Genomic DNA, 17043 nt, shown 5'->3' with positions numbered 1-17043 from the left:
GTATACCATCATATCGTCTGCAAAGAGTGATAGTTTTGTTTCCTCCTTGCCTATTCTAATTCCTTCAATTCCTTTCTCTTCTCTGATTGCTAAAGCTAACATTTATAGAAAATGAATTAATTTCTAAAAGAAATTGCATTAAATAAATGCAATGCTATTTTTACTCCCATATAAAATTTAGTTTGGGATATTCTGAAAAGATTTTATATTGTTTTCAAAAATATTTTCAATAACTTGCCTTGAAATAGAGAGGCATTGTGAAACAATGGAAAGAGAGCTGGACTCAAAAGTCCAAGAGAGCCTGAGTTCAAGTTCTACTTTTGGCATATACTGGCTATATGAAACCAGGCAAGTCACTTAACCTCTTAGTGATCTAGGCAATTATTTAAGACTATAATTTTGGGGCAGCTAGGTGGTGCAGTGGATAAAGCACCAGCCCTGGACTCAGGAGTACCTGAGTTCAAATCTGTCATCAGACACTTGACCCTTACTAGCTGTGTGACCTTAGGCAAGTCACTTAACCCTCATTGCCCTGCAAAAACAAAACAAAGAGATTATTGGTAACCATGGAAAGAGCATTTTTCAGTTAAGTGATGAGATGGGAAGCTAGATATCAAGTATTGGAGAAAAGAGTGGGAGGTGAGGAAGTAGAGGCAATGATCATAGAAGGCTTTCCAGTAGCCTGACTATAAAGAGACATATTTTATAGGAATCTAGCTTAAGGAGATGGCAGGGTTAAATGAAGAGTTTAAGAATTGTTTGTTTAGGGGCAGCTAGGTGGTGCAGTGGATAGAGCACCAGCCCTGGAGTCAGGAGAACCTGAGTTCAAATCTGTCATCAGACACTTGACCCTTACTAGCTGTGTGACCTTAGGCAAGTCACTTAACCCTCATTGCCCTGCAAAAACAAAACAAAGAGATTATTGGTAACCATGGAAAGAGCATTTTTCAGTTAAGTGATGAGATGGGAAGCTAGATAGCAAGTATTGGAGAAAAGAGTGGAAGGTGAGGAAGTAGAGGCAATGATCATAGAATGCTTTCCACTAGCCTGACTATAAAGAGACATATTTTATAGGAATCTAGCTTAAGGAGATGGCAGGGTTAAATGAAGAGTTTAAGAATTGTTTGTTTAGGGGCAGCTAGGTGGTGCAGTGGATAGAGCACCGGCCCTGGAGTCAGGAGTACCTGAGTTCAAATCTGGCATCAGACACTTGACACTTACTAGCTGTGTGACCCTGGGAAAGTCACTTAACCCCAATTGCCTCACCAAAAAAAAAAAAGAAAAGAATTGTTTGTTTAAAGTTGTTTAAGAATAAGGAAGACCTGGGCACATTTGTAGGTAACAGGGAAGGAGCCAGTAGATTAAAAATTGATTCAAAGTGAGAAAAAGTTGGAGGGAAGGAATGAAGGGACAAGCTCCCAGAGAAGATAGGAGGGAATGGATTCAAGGGCTAAGTAGGGGGTGGGACCTTAGTAAAAAGGACACCTTTTTCAGAGATTGGAGCAAAAGAAGAGAAAAAGAGGAACAATGTAGATGGGCTTTCATTTATAGAAAACAATAGCAATTTCATCTGGATGATCTAAATTTTCTTAGCAAATTAATAAGTGCTGTTCTCTGCTCAGTTGGGAGGGAATGAGAAAATGAAGAGGACTGAAAGAAAAGAGAGAAATGACTTCTGTGGAGAGTGTTATAAAAAATGATAATCAAGGAAATGTAAAAGGTTTGCCATTTGGCAATGACCACCAGTCAAGATTTAGATGACATAAATTTCGGGATTGTAGTAAGGGCAAAATGAGATGTTTATAAAGTTCTTTGTGGGGCAGCTAGGTGGCACAGTGGATAGAGCACTGGCCCTGGATTCAGGAGGACCTGAGTTCCAATCCAATCTCAGACACTTGACACTTACTAGCTGTGTGACCCTGAGCAAGTCACTTAATCCCAATTGCCTCACACACACACACAAAAAAAGGTCTTTGCAAACTTTAAGGTGCTATGCAAATGCTAGCTATTAGTAGTAGTAGACAGCAAGGTGACAGTCGATAGAGTGCTGGAGCTAGTCAGAAAAGACCTGAATTAAAATCTGGTCTCAGACACTCTCTAGTTGTGGCATCCTGGGCAAGTCATTTTACTTGTTGACTTCGATTTTCCTCAACTGTAAAATAGGGATAACTTGCACCTTCCTCCCACTGTTGTTGTAAGGATAAAATGAAATAGTATTTATAAAGCACTTTCCAAACTGGAAAGTACATATAAATGCTAATGTGGTGGTGGTTGTTATTGTACTAGACCCATTTTGTATGACTATGGGATAAAGCAACATATAAATAGAAACAAACAAGACAGAGGACATGAAAATTTAGGGTTGGGGCTTGGCAAGACATTGAGAGGACAAAGGAACAAGAAACTGAATGGGAGGAGAATGTATACAGTACACTGGTTGATTATAATGTCTAGTCAGTGAAGGAAAATGAAGCAAGAATAAAGGTGATGGTCTGGGAGAAAAGAGAAGGGAATGGTGAGAATAAATAAGTCAAATAAATAAATAAACAAACAAACAAACAAATAAAAAGATAGATAGATAAATAAACAGATGTGAGACAGGAGGAATTGAAACATTGGGGGTTATGATCTGAAAGAGGAATTGAAGAGTTTAAGATCACTGAGGAAACAGTTTTGAATAATGGTAAGCTCAAAGTTATGCCCGTCATTGTTGATATATGAGATGGAGTGAAGATTTAGCTAATGAGAGCTGAGTTTGAAAAGCTGGGAACCCCAGGGTGTTTAACAGGTATATTATTGTCCATAAGTATGACAGCAGGGATTGTGGAGGAGAGAAGACTGTAAATCAGGTACTAAACTCCTTGAAAAAGGTGAGAGAATGACTATTTGATGGGTAAACTACCTTAATAAATGTCTACCTTGTGAGTAAGGACCTCAAAACAGGATGGAGTGTTTAATGATGGCATCTGAAGGAAGGTGTTAAAGTGGCACTACAGAACAAAGAACATATGTGGTTTTCTTTCTGACCCAGTGCGTTAAGAGGGTAAGAAAGGATGAATAAGTATTTACTGGAAGGAGCCAAGATTCTCTGGTTACAATAATATTCTTCCTTAATCTTGGTTTACTCCAGGACAGAGTTTCTTAACCTATGGTGAGTATACTTTTTATGTTTTGATAACTATATATGAATATAATTGGTTTCTTCTGTGATCCTATGTATTTTATGTTATGCATTTAAAAACATTTTCCTTGGGAAGCATCCATAAGTTTTATCAGACTGCCAAAGGGGTTCATGAGCTACAGACCCAAATCCTCTGAGGGTCATATCCAAAGATACTCATAAACAGGGAAGGGAAAAGGAACAAGCATCTATTAAGTACCTACTATGGACAGGCACTCTGCTAATTGCATTATTAATATTGCCTCATTTGATCTTTACAGCAGCCTATGAAGTAGATGCTATTATTATCTCTATCTGATAGTTGAGGAAACTGAGGTAGAAAGACGTTAAGTGTCTGGAGTAGATTTGACTCCAAGTCCAGCATTCTATCTACAGTGCCACCTAGCTGCCATAAACAGCCCGGGTTCTTAGCCCAAAGTGTACGTAGAAAGTGTTGAAGATCCACACCAAAACAACCCTATTGTAAAAAAAAAAAAGAAAGAAAGAAAAAATGAACTATATGAAATCTGAAAATTTTATAACTGTACTTATATGAAAAATTATAACTATAAGAAAAATTATAATTGGGTAGTAAGTCCCATCTGGGTCATCATTCAAACGTAAGAAATATTTTAACTAACTAGGCCTAATCTGTGGACTTTTGGCTGGCTATCTGACTGCATTTAGCTGGTAAAGCTATAGCTGGCTATTAGCTGCCTAAGCCAGTCTGCAAGGGCCTGTTCTTTCCCCCACTGCCTCTCAGACTGATAAGAAAAAAGGGATGGATTAAAATGCCTCTTTTAATTAAAGCAAATATGGGGTTTATTTAGGTGAATAAACTTAGAGTTAAATGTAGAAACAAAGAAAACAAAAGTAAACTATGACCTGTCAGCTTTTTAAACTTTGTGCCACTTCTTGCTTATGGGTGTGCTGGCCTCTGCCGCTGTGGGCTGGAGCCGCACCTCGCTGGGACAGGTTCGCCTTCAGTTCTCTCCAACTTTCTCAGTCTTCTCCCTTTCACTCTTTAACTTCTCTCTACCTTCTAACTGAAAAGCCCTTTCTCCGTACCATTGCTCAGTCTCCTTTCTTCTAACTCCAAGCCCCTTTCGCTTTGTCGACCCCCCTGAAAAACCTTAGTGTCCTCCTTCTTCTGGCATCTCTCTACCTTCTCACTAGCTCTTTCTCCATCTCTTTTGTCAACCCCCCCTCTTTAGCGTAGTGACGAACCCCTGAAAAGCCCCTTACTCCTTACTGTTGCGCCAACCTCAGTCTCCTTTTCAAACCCCCCAGCATCTCTTTTTATTAACCTTCTCTCTCAGGTGAAACTCAGGCTGGCCACCACCACCCCCCCCCGCCCCCACCCGGGGCTGGCCGAGCCCATGCTGCCCACACCAAGAGCTGGGGGCTAGGCGAAGCAAACCCTGGTGTTTCTCCAGTTTTTCAGTGCGCTTAGCCCGGCTCAGAGGCCACCCTGCAGCTGAAATGGGGTGGGGGGGGGCAGCTCTGCTCAGGGAGCCTGAGGCTAATTTTAATGCCTACACTATCAAACCTTGCAAGTTTCCATTGCTGAACATAACCTATCCATGCACACAGCATTGTATAAGAGTATCTCACACTCTTCCTTGTATGCTTGTACTCATATTCTTTGCATTTCAAACAAGCACAGAATTCCTTTCTGACTCTGTCCCTGTCCTTCTCATACTATTGTTCTATTCCTACAATCCTTCCTCTTTCCTTCTTTCTCCTCTGCCCCCATACTCAATTACTGCTCTACATTCCATTAAAGACATCCAGACATTAAGTGCCTAACATGCCAATTGCCTTATTACCAGTGATAGGAGAATGAATGCTCTAACCATTCTTTTATATACCAGGTTGTAAATAACATCTCTGAGCAATTACTATCATTCTTCAACTCAAGCACACACATACCACCTCTTCAATGTCTATTACCAGTGCTAGGGAACACATGGCAGCTCCTTAGTGAAACAGGGAACTCTAACCTATAAGGCATGGGATTCACCACCTATGTGATGGTGAATGAGCCTATAAAACTCTGTTTCTGGTAGGGTCTTTGGCTATAGAGGTTAAAGGCAGAGAATCAGACTCAGTCTCCTATATCTTGCAGTTCTCTATAAGTGTTACAGTAGTATAGTAAGATTGTTTGTGAAATCATTATAACTACTTGTGGGGTTCATGTCAAGATCATCCTAGACAGCCTATATTCCCCAAGGTAGTAATTGACTATGGTTCATGAAGTGAGTACTAGGACAAATGAAGACTAGAAACCATATTCCATAGATTAAAAACATGTTCTGGGTATTTGAGCAGACTGCGTTATTATAACAAAATGTGATGGTGGGTGTAGGGTGGCCTGGTCAGCCTGATAGTAAGCCCTGCAGTAGCAGAGATAGTAGTCCAATTAGTGTGTTTTGCCCACTGTACAAACTGAAAAGGTACCTAAATATGAGATAAACTGGGTGCCCTGATTGAATATTACATAAGAGGGAGTCAGAAAATATACTTTAGGGAGACTTAGGTAACAGGGGCATACAGGATGAAGTGAGCTGTCTTTGACAAAGCATCTATATTCACTCACATGGCATCCTAACCCCAAGATGAGACGGATGTGGGATAAAATCCATTATTGCCACCACTCAAAGATATAGAATGGTAAGCAAAGTTGTGGTCAGTTAGTTGGACACCTATGGCATCCTTAGCCCGTAACAGAAACTTCCTGAAACTGGATATACCAGCTGATATCATGTCATTGTCATTGCCACCAAAAGTCCTGACCCTCCATGTATATGTGAGAAGCTGAACATGCCCTCATGGCCCACTATCATAAGAGAGGCAGAACACTTTCCATTGAATCCCACTGGGAGGGAGATATAAGCAGGAGTGGAAATGTAAGAACTTACTTAAAATAAATCCTATTTAGTGTGTAGGCAACATGCCACTCTAGTCTGGTGTCTAAGCAACCCCTGCTTATTGCTATCAGATCAAGTCTGGTAAATTCCATGAATTTAGATGGCCACAAATTGAATCTAGAGGAGAGCCTATCCTATGTCAACATAGGATTTCCAGGATACTTCATCTCCTTGGGAAAGTTTGCAAAGACCTTCACTGCAGTAAGCTTCAGTACCCAGAACCCCATAGCAGTTCAATCTTGAGTGTCAGAAATAAATGGTTTAGGTGGGGAGGTGGTGACCTCACAGATTGCTTCCTTTGGTGATCTATGGGTAGCTTCCTACCTAAGTGATAAAGAGGCATATGGACCTAATAAACTTCCCTCTGCTTTTCTGTCAGCATTGTAGAGGAAAGAGACAGACAAAACTACATCAGAGGAGCTTCCAGGGATCTCCTTCAGAGAAGATATATATCTTTCCTTCTCCCCCATTCCCCACCTCATCAAGGTTATATCCACTACAATACCTATAAAAGACAACTCTATTTTTTTTCCTACTCATAGAGTTGGCTAAGCTAGTCACACAAACTTCATTACTTTCTCCAATATGTGGTGCTTATAGTTTCTGGGAAACCCTAGACTAGGATCAGCCTGGAGTTGGTAACTGATTGTTAGGGACATGCTGGTAATATTTTTTTTCATATCATCAAATTGAAATCAACTCATAACTCCTCTGTCTATGTGTACTCCTCCTATTTGTCTTAATTTTATTTTATTTTTTGGTGAGGCAGTTGGGGTTAAGTGACTTGCCCAGGGTCACACAGCTAGTAAGTGTTAAGTGTCTGAGGCCGGATTTGGACTCAGGTCCTCCTGACTCCAGGGCCAGTGCTCTATCCACTGCATCACCTAGCTGTCCCCTCCTATCTGTCTTAATAGAGATATAGTTCTCAAGAGTTATAAGTATCTTCTTCCCATGTAGGGATGTAAAAATTTTAATCCTATTGAATTATGTTTTTGTTTTTTCCCCATTTTACCTTTTTATGCTTCTCTTGAGTTTTGTGTTTGTAGATTGAATTTTCTGTTCAGTTCTGGGCTTTTCATTAAGAAAGTTTTAAAGTCCCTTATTTTGTTGAATTTCCATCATTTCCCCTGAAAGAGTATGCTCAATTTTTGTGGGGTAGTACAACATTCTCAGTTGTAATCCAACTTCCTTTGCCCTCTGGAATATCATATTCCAATCCCTCTGATCCTTTAATGTTGAGGCTTCCAAGGTCCTGTGTAATCCTGATAGTTGTTCCTTGATATTTAAATTGTTTCTAGCTGCTTGCAATATTTTCTCGTTTCCCTGTTAATTCTAGAATTTGGCTACAATATTCCTTGGTGTTTTCCTTTTGGGTTCTCCTACAGGAGGTGACCTATGAATTCTTTCAGTAGCTATTTTTCCCTCTGGCCCTAAGACATTGGGGCAGTTCTCCTTGATAATATCATGGATTATGCTGTCCAGGCCCTTTTTTTTATCATGGCCCTTAGGTATTCCAATTATTCTTAATTTGTTCCTCCTGGATCTATTGTCCAGGTCTGTTGTTTTTCTGAAGAGGTACTTTATGTTTCCTTCTGCTTTTATATTTTGTTAATTCTGCTTTACTTCTTCCTGTTGTCTCATTGAGTCATTAGCTTCCATCTGCCCAATTCTGATTATTAAGGAATTATTTTCCCCAGTCAGCTTTTGCACCTTCTTTTCCATTTGTTGAACTGTATTTTTAAAGGCATTATTTTCTTTTCCCAAGCTATTGGCTCTTTCATAACTCATTTCTTTTCTCATTTTTTTCTTTTATCACTCTTATTTGGTTTATAAAAATCCTTTCTGAGCTCTTCCAAGAGGGTTTTTTGGTCCTGAGACTAATTCTCTTCCCCTTTAAGGCTTTACATGCAGGCATATTGATATTATTGTCCTTGTCTTAGTTTATGTTTTGTACTTCCCTGTCACCATAGTAATTTTCTATGGTGACAGTTCTTTTGTTTATTATTCATATTTAGCCTATTTCATGCCTTTTAAAGTTGAGTTCTGCTCCTGGGGTACAGCAAGCACTGTCCTAAGCTTCTTTTGCTGGGGGGTCAGGAGTCCAGTCACTGCCTTTCTGCTCTGAGGCATCATTAACTTGCAGCTTCCTCACTGTACTGGAATGGCCCAGCTTAGTAGCACCTCTTGGGTAGCAGATACCCAGTTGGCAGCTTTCCTACTGTGTTGAAGCTGGGGGCCTCATGACTGGCCTGCTGTGCTGCTAGTTTGCTGAGCTAGGACCAAGGGTCCTCATCTACAGATCTGTGGTGTAGCTAAGAGCCTTCTGCTGGCTTACACAGATACCCTCTGTACTGATCTGTGCTCCCCTTTTACCCAAGTGAGACAGAACTTTCCAGAAGGCCTTCTAGGTTATCTTAAGACAGAAGATTGTTTAACTCTGTCTTTTTATAGGTTGTGAAGCTCTAGAATCCATTTAGAGGCTTAATTTAATGTTGTTGTTATTTGGGGGGGGGCATTGGGGCTTAAGTGACTTGCCCGGTGTCACACAGCTAGTAAGTGACAAGTGTCTAAGGCCAGATTTGAACTCAGGTCCTCCTGAATCCAGGGCCAGTGCTTTATCCACTATGCCACCTAGCTTCCCCCTAATTTTTTTTGAAGGAAATTTGGGAGAACTCAGGTAACTTCCTAACTTCTTGCCACCATCTTGGCTCTGCCTGTGCTGGTAAATTTTTAACAACTAGCTCATCAAAAAGTTTGACACACAAGATGGTGGAGAGGAGTCAGCAAGGTGCCTGAGCTCTCCCTCTGTTCCCTCAAAAAGAACATTAATTGATTAAGCCTCTGGGCAGATTCTGAAATTACAGAACCTGCAAAGAGACAGAGAGACACAGTCTTCCAACCAGAGATAATTTAGAAGATTTCAGGAAAGGTCAGTCTGACTCAGGCAAAAGGGAGGCACAGATGGTTGGGCAAGTCAGCAGGAAGCTGTGAGTCACAGCTGAACAACTGAGGCCCCTGGATCCTGGCACAACAAGCTGGTGGCACAGCAGAACAATGGTTAAACTCACCTGCACCAGCCTAGAGGGCAGGTTGCCAGCTGGAGGGCCACGCACAGGTCAGGCGTGACCAGGCCTACTGATCCCAGGGAGCTCTGACAGGAAGTCCAGGTCAGTGAAAAACCCACAAGCCATAGAGGCCTGAGTATAGAAAGCCAGTGATACAGTCCCTATACCCCAGCACAAGAAACTTGAAACAGGGACACTGGTGCCCCCAGAGAAGACCTCAATGTTAAAAAAATAAATAAATGAGCTGCAGTATGAGTAAGAAACAAAAAAGAGCTCTCACCATTGAGAGCTTCTGTGTCAACAGGGAAAAGGCAAACACAAACTCAGATGACAACAATACTTTCAAATTGCCTACATGTGAAGCCTCAAGAAGGAAGATGAATTGGTCTCAAGAACAAAAAGCCCTCTTGGACGAGCTCAAAAAGGATTTTAAAAATCAATTGAGAGAGGTAGAAGAAAAAATGGGAAGAGAACTCAAAAAGGATTTCCAAAGTCAATTGAGAGAGGTAGAAGAAAAAATGGGGAGAGAAATGAAAGCAAAACAAGAAAATTATGAAAAAAAAGAAACAGCAGCTTGGAAAAGGAAGCACAAAGATTGACTGAAGAAAACAATGCCTTAAAAAAGTCAGGGCAGCTAGGTGGCATAGTGGACAAAACATTGGCCCTGGATTGAGGAGGACCTGAGTTCAAATCCGACCTCAGACACTTGATACTTACTAGCTGTGTGACCCTCAGCAAGTCACTTAACTCTCATTCCCCAGCAAAAAAAAAAAAAAAAGTCATCTGGCCAAATGGAAAAAAAGGTGCATAATCTCACTGAAGAAAACAATGCCTTAAAAATTAAAATTGGATAGTTGGAAGATAATGTCTCCATGAGACACCAAGAATCAGTCAAACAGAATCAAAAAATGAAAAAAATAGAAGAAAATGTGAAATACCACATTGGAAAGACAACTGACCTAGAAAACAGACCCAGGAGAGATAATTTGAAAATTGCTGGACTGCCTGAAAACTATGATCAGAAAAAGAGTTTAGATACAATATTCCAGGAAATTATTAAGGAGAACTGCCCTGATATTATAGAATCAGAGGATAAAACTGTCATTGAAAGAATCCACCAATCACCTCCTGAAAGAGACCCCAAAAGGAAAACTCCAAGGAATATTGTAGCCAAATTCCAGAATTATCAGGTGAAGGAGAAAATACTCCAAGCAGCCAGAAAGAAGCAATTTAAATATCATGGAGCCATGGTCAGTATTGCTCAGGACCTGGCAGTTTCCATGTTAAAGGATTGCACAGCTTGGAATATGATATTCCAGAAGGCAAAGGAGCTTGGATTACAGCCAAGAATCTATTACCCAGTAAAAATGTGAATTCTCTTTCAGGGGAAAAGGTGGACATTCAATGACATTGGGGAATTTCAAGGTTTCCTGATGAAAAGACCAGAACTGAATAGAAAATGTGATCTTAACACACAGGACTCAAGAGAAGTATAAAAAGGTAAATGGAAAAAAAATGTTACTCAAATAGGTTAAACTGTTTACATCTCTACATGGGAAGATAATACTTATAACTCTTGAGAACTGTATACGTATTTGGGCAGACAGAAGGATTATACACAGAGGGTATAAATATAAATTTTCTTTGATGTGATGATATAAGGAAAATTAAGGAGTTAAAAAGGGAGTCTATGCGGAGAAGAGGAAAGGGGAGATGGAATGGGATGAATTACATGATATGAAGAGGTGAAAAAAAACCTATTACAATAGACGGAAAGAAGGGAGGGGTGAACATTGTTTCAACCCTACTCTCATTAGATTTGATTCAAAGAGGGAATAACATATACCTTCATTTGGATAAAGGAACTTACCTTATTCTTTAGGGAAGTAAAAGGGGAAGGGGAAGGGGTGACTGATAGAAAGGAGGGAAAAAGCAAGGGAGAAAAAGGATAAAGAAAAGGGAGGGGGGTGATTAAAAAGGGAGGGCAGATTGGGGGAGGCAGGGGTAAGAAGCAAAATGCTGGTGAGGAGGAATAGGGTGAAAGAAGGGGGAAAAGTAAAAAGGGGGTAAATAAAATGGAGGGGAATAGACAGTAATAATAACTGTGAATGTGAATGGGATAAACTCTGCTATAAAATGGAAGGAAATTGCAGAGTGGATTAAAAAAAAGAATCCTACAATATGCTGTTTCCAAAAAACACATATGAAGCAGAGAGATACACACAGCGTAAAGGTAAAAGGCTGAAGCAGAACATATTATGCTTCAGTTAAGTAAAAAAAGCAGGCGTAGCAATCCTTATCTCAGACAAAGCACAGGCAAAAATAAATTTCATTAAAAGAGATAAGGAGGGAAACTACATCTTGCTAAAAGGTACTATAGATAATGAAGTAATATCAATATTAAATATGTATGCACCAAGTGGCATAGCATCCAAATTCTTAGAGAAGTTAAATGAGTTACAAGAGGAATTAGAGAGTAATACCATACTAGTGGGGGATCTGAATCTTCCCCTCTCAGAATTAGACAAATCTGGCCGCAAAATAAATAAGAAATAAGTGAAAGAGGTGAATAGAATACTAGAAAAGTTAGACATGATAGATGACTGGAGAAAATTGAATAGGGATAGAAAGAAATATACCTTTTTCTCAGCAGTACATGGCACATTTTCAAAAATTGACCATGTATTAGGGCACAAAAACATCATAGTCAAATGTAGAAAGGCAAAAATAGTAAATGCATCCTTCTCAGATCATGATGCAATAAAAGTTACATGTAAGAAAGAGCCATGGAAAAGTAGACTGAAAATCAATTGGAAAACTAAATAGGGGGCAGCTAGGTGGTGCAGTGGATAGAGCACTGGCCCTGGATTCAGGAGGACCTGAGTTCATATCTGGCCTCAGACACTTGACACTTACTAGCTGTGTGACCCTGGGAAAGTCACTTAACCCTCATTGCCCCACCAAAAAACAAAAAAGCTGGGAAAACGAAATAATTTCATTCTAAAGAATGAATGGGTCAAACAACAAATCATAGAAACAATCAATAACTTTATCCAAGGGAATGACAATAATGAGACAACATACCAAAATCTATGGGATGCAGCCAAAGCAGTGCTTAGGGGAAAAGTTATAGCTCTAACTGCTTATATGAATAAAAAAGAGAAAGAGGAGATCAATTAATTGGGCATGCAACATAAAAAACTACAAAGAGAACAAATTAGAAATCCCCAATTAGATACTAAACTAGAAATCCTGAAAATTAAAGGAGAAATTAATAAAATTGAAAGCAAGAAAACTACAGAATTAATCAATAAAACTAAGAGCTGGTTTTATGAACAAAACAATAAAATAGATAAAATATTGGTTAATTTGATTTCAAAAAAGAAAGAAGAAAACCAAATTACCAGTATCAAAAATGAAAGGGGTGATGTTACCACCAATGAAGTGGAAATTAAATCAATAATTAGGAATTATTTTGCCCAACTTTATGCCAATAAATTTGACAATCTAAATGAAATGGATAAATATTTACAAAAATACAAACTGCCCAGGTTAACTGAAGAGGAAGTAAAATCCTTAAATAACCCCATATTAGAAAAAGAAATTGAACAATTCATTAATGAACTCCCTAAGAAAAAGTCTCCAGGGCCATATGGATTTACAAGTGAATTCTACCAAACATTTAAAGAACAATTAATTACAATGTTATACAAATTATTTGGAAAAATAGGTGAAGATGGAGTTCTACCAAATTCGTTTTATGACACAAATATGGTGTCATAGGCAGAACAAAAACAGAGAAAGAAAATGATAGACCAATTTCCCTAATGAATATTGATGCTAAGCAAGGAGATTACAGCAAGTTATCACCAGGATAATACACTATGACTAGGTGGGATTTATACCAGGAATACAGGGCTGGTTCAACGTTAGGAAAACTATTAACATAATCAACCACATCAATAAGAAAATTAACCAAAATCATATGATTATCTCAATAGATGCAGAGAAAGCTTTTGACAAAATACAGCACCCATTCCTAATAAAAACACTAGAGAGTTTAGGAATAGGTGGAGTTTTCCTTAAAATAATAAGCAGTATCTACCTAAAGCCATCAGCAAGCATTATATGTAATGGAGATAAGTTAGAGGCCTTCCCAATAAGATCAGGGGTGAAACAGGGACGTCCATTATCACCTCTATTATTTAATATTGTACTAGAAATGTTAGCTTTAGCAATCAGAGAAGAAAAAGGAATTAAAGGAATTAGAATAGGCAAGGAGGAAACAAAACTATCACTCTTTGCAGATGATATGATGGTATACTTAGAGAATCCTAGAGAATCAACCCCAAAATTACTTGAAACAATTAACAACTTTAGCAAAGTAGCAGGATATCAAATAAATCCACATAAATCATCAACATTTCTATACATGACCAACAAAGTCCAGCAGCAAGAGATAGAGAAATTCCATTTAAATTAACAGTAGACAATATAAAATACTTGGGAGCCTACTTTCCAAGACAAACCCAGGAACTATATGAACACAAATACAAAACACTTTTCACACAAATCAAATCAGATTTAAATAACTGGAAAGATATCATTTGCCCAATAGGCAGAGCTAATATAGTAAAAATGACAATTCTACCTAAATTAATTTACTTATTCAGTGCCATACCAATTAGACTACCTAAACATTCTTTTATAGAGCTAGAAAAAAATAACAAAATTCATCTGGAAAAACAAAAAGTCAAGAATATCAAGGGAAATAATGAAAAAAAATGCACAGGAAGGTGGGCTAGCAGTACCAAATCTGGAGCTTTACTATAAAGCGGCAGTCATCAAAACTATCTGGTACTTGCTAAGAAAAGAGTGGAGGATCAGTGGAATAGGCTAGGCACAGGAGATACAGTAGTAAATGACATTAATAATGTACTGTTTGATAAACCCAAAGACTCCAGCTTTTGGGATAGTTATTCAGTATTTGACAAAAACTGCTGGGAAAACTGGAATATAGTTTGGCAGAAATTAGGCATAGACCAACATCTTACACCTTATACTAAAATAAGGTCAAAATGGGTACATGATTTAGACATAAGAGATGATGCCATAGGTAAATTAGGAGAGGAAAGAATAGTCTACCTTTCAGATTTTTGGAAAGGAGAACAGTTTATGACCAACCAAGAGATAGAGAATATTATGAAATGCAAAATGGATGATTTTGATTATATTAAATTAAAAAGGTTTTGTATAAACAGAAGCAATGCATCCAAAATTAGAAGGGATGCAGAAAGATGGGAAACAATTTTTGAGGCCAGTACTTCTGATAAAGGCCTCATTTCTAAAATATATTGAGAATGAAATCAAATTTATAAGAATCCAAGTCATTCCCCAATTGAGAAATGGTCAAAGGATATGAACAGGCAGTTTTCTGATGAATAAATCAAAGCTATCTATTCCCATATGAAAAAATGGTCTAAATCACTATTGATTAGAGAGATGCAAATTAAAACAACTCTGAGGTACCACCTGACACCTATCAGATTGGCTAATATGACAAAAAAGGAAAATAATAAATGTTGGAGAAGCTGTGGAAAAATTGGAACACTAATGCATTGTTGGTGGAGCTGTGAACTGATCCAACCGTTCTGGAGAGCAATTTGGAATTATGCCCAAAGGGCTGTAAAGCTGTGCATACCCTTTGACCCAGCAATACCACTTTGGGGTCTTTTTCCCAAGGAGATCATAGAAAAGGGAAAAGAACCTACATGTTCAAAAATATTTATAGCTGCTCTTTTTGTGGTGGCAAGGAATTGAAAATTGAGGGGTTTTCCATCAGTTGGGGAATGGCTGAACAAGATGTGGTATATGAATGTAATGGAATTTTATTGTGCTGTAAGAAACGACGAGCAGGAGGAGTTCAGAGAAACCTGGATGGACTTGCATGAACTGATGATGAGTGAGATGAGCAGAACCAGAAGAACATTGTACACAGTATCATCAACATGTTGTGTTGATTTACTGTGATAGACTGGATTCTTCTCACCAATACCATGGAACAAGACAATTCCAGGGGACTCATGATGGAAAAGGCTCTCTGAATCCAGAACAAAAAAACAACTCTGGAATATGGATGCTGATGGAACCATACTATTTCTTTTGTTTTTGGTGCTGTTGTTTTTCTATTTTGAGGTTTTTCCTTATTGCTCTGATTCTTCTCTTATTGCATGACTGATGCAGAAATATGTTTAATGTTGTTATGTATATGTAGGTGTATATATATATATATATACAGTCAGCTTCCCCAGAATATATATATAACCTATATCGGATTGCCTGCTGTCTAGGGGAGGGGGGAGGGAAGGGAGGGAGGGAGAAAAATTTGAAATTGGAAATCTTATATAAACAAATGCTGAAAGCTATCTCTACATGCAACTGAAAAATAAAATACTTTTATTTAAAAAATAAGTATGACACACTTTCAATTTTAATCTGCATTATTTTCTCCATGACTTTCTTAAGTCTAGGAAATGAATTAAACAATAAGTCAAGCTCTGAGTTATAGCATTTGCTGATTTCTGAGGTGGAAATGCTTACACTGAAAATTCAGCAGTCATCTCTCAGGAGTCTGGATGAGATGGCCCCAGCACATCTCTGCTGCAAAATGACTTAGACGGAGCGAGTTATGGGGATATTCAATATATAAATACATAGACTGACTTGAAGTGGAGTGTTCAGGAAACATTCTCTGTCTAAATGGAGTTCACTCATGAGTGCAAGGCAGGATTAGGGAACAGAAGTAACTGACATAAAATTAACAAAACTTTGGGGCATTAGGTTGAATCAGAAGAATAGTTAACAAGACCAGGACTCCCTATTTTCAACTCATTTCCTCTATACTCTGGTAAAAATTGTCTTTCTTCTATTCCAAGGCTTTCCTAACCACAAGCACATCTGACCCCTATGAGGTAGTGTTGGTGCAAGAAACAAAGTTATCTGACTCTTTAAATTAATGACCTCCAGCTGATGAACAAAATACTTATCATACTGAAGGACCTCCAGAAGGGGGCTCCAGAGACTGGTAAATTGTGCTGACAAATTATCCCAGCCCCCTGAGGACTTGGCCATGATACTAGATGTATTTATGAAATGGAAGGCAGCAAACTCTTGGCTTCACTAACCAGTGGAGTCATTTTCTTTGGATCCAGAGAGAAAAGAGAGTCCTCGAGATGTTTTCATTTGGTGGGTTCCCAGTCCACTGAAAATAATTTATGGACATTTACTATTACATTCTCCTTATTGGTCAGGACAAGGTAGCCTTCATGGTTTTGCTTAGTTGGATAGCCTACCTGCTAATTTAACCCATTACCTTACTGAATATAGACTCTTTAAAAAAAAAAGATTGTTATCTTTTGTTTTTAAATCATCTAGATTTCCCCATGTATTCCTCCTCCCCTCCCAGAAGGTCACCCCTTATAACAAAGATTTGAAAACAGTCTTCTTCTAGACAGTGAGGAGGACTTGCTTCATCCAGAAAGACTTGATATCTGTCCTTTGAAACTAAATGACTAACAAGTATATGTCACCCTTCTAACAGAGACAATGGAACATGATAGTGCTTCCTGGATGTCAAGTCAAAGCTTGCCATGAAATACTCCCTGGCAATTCCATTATTATCTTCATCCCCAACATCACCATTTGAAGGCAGATCCATATGGCAAGATTTGATCCCAGTCATCCTGAGTTCTTATACTTATTACTTGTGTGACTATGGGTAAGTCATTTAACCCTTTTGCCTTAGTTTGCTCATCTGTAAAATGAGCTGGAGAAGAAAAGAACAAATCACTCCAGTATCTTTGGCAAGAAAACTGCAAATGGGGTCACC

General features: G+C 38.6%; 1 pseudogene; it reads right to left on the bottom strand.

Moving 5' to 3' along the window:
* Window positions 1-16286, bottom strand: part of LOC122755039 — a 39049-nt pseudogene extending 22763 nt beyond the window's left edge.
* Between the last annotated feature and the right edge of the window lie 757 nt (window positions 16287-17043).

Source organism: Dromiciops gliroides, chromosome 4 (assembly GCF_019393635.1).
Source record: "Dromiciops gliroides isolate mDroGli1 chromosome 4, mDroGli1.pri, whole genome shotgun sequence".
NCBI lineage: Eukaryota > Metazoa > Chordata > Mammalia > Microbiotheria > Microbiotheriidae > Dromiciops > Dromiciops gliroides.
Note: the sequence above shows the minus strand (reverse complement) of the source record. Positions and strands in the feature narration are given on the sequence as shown.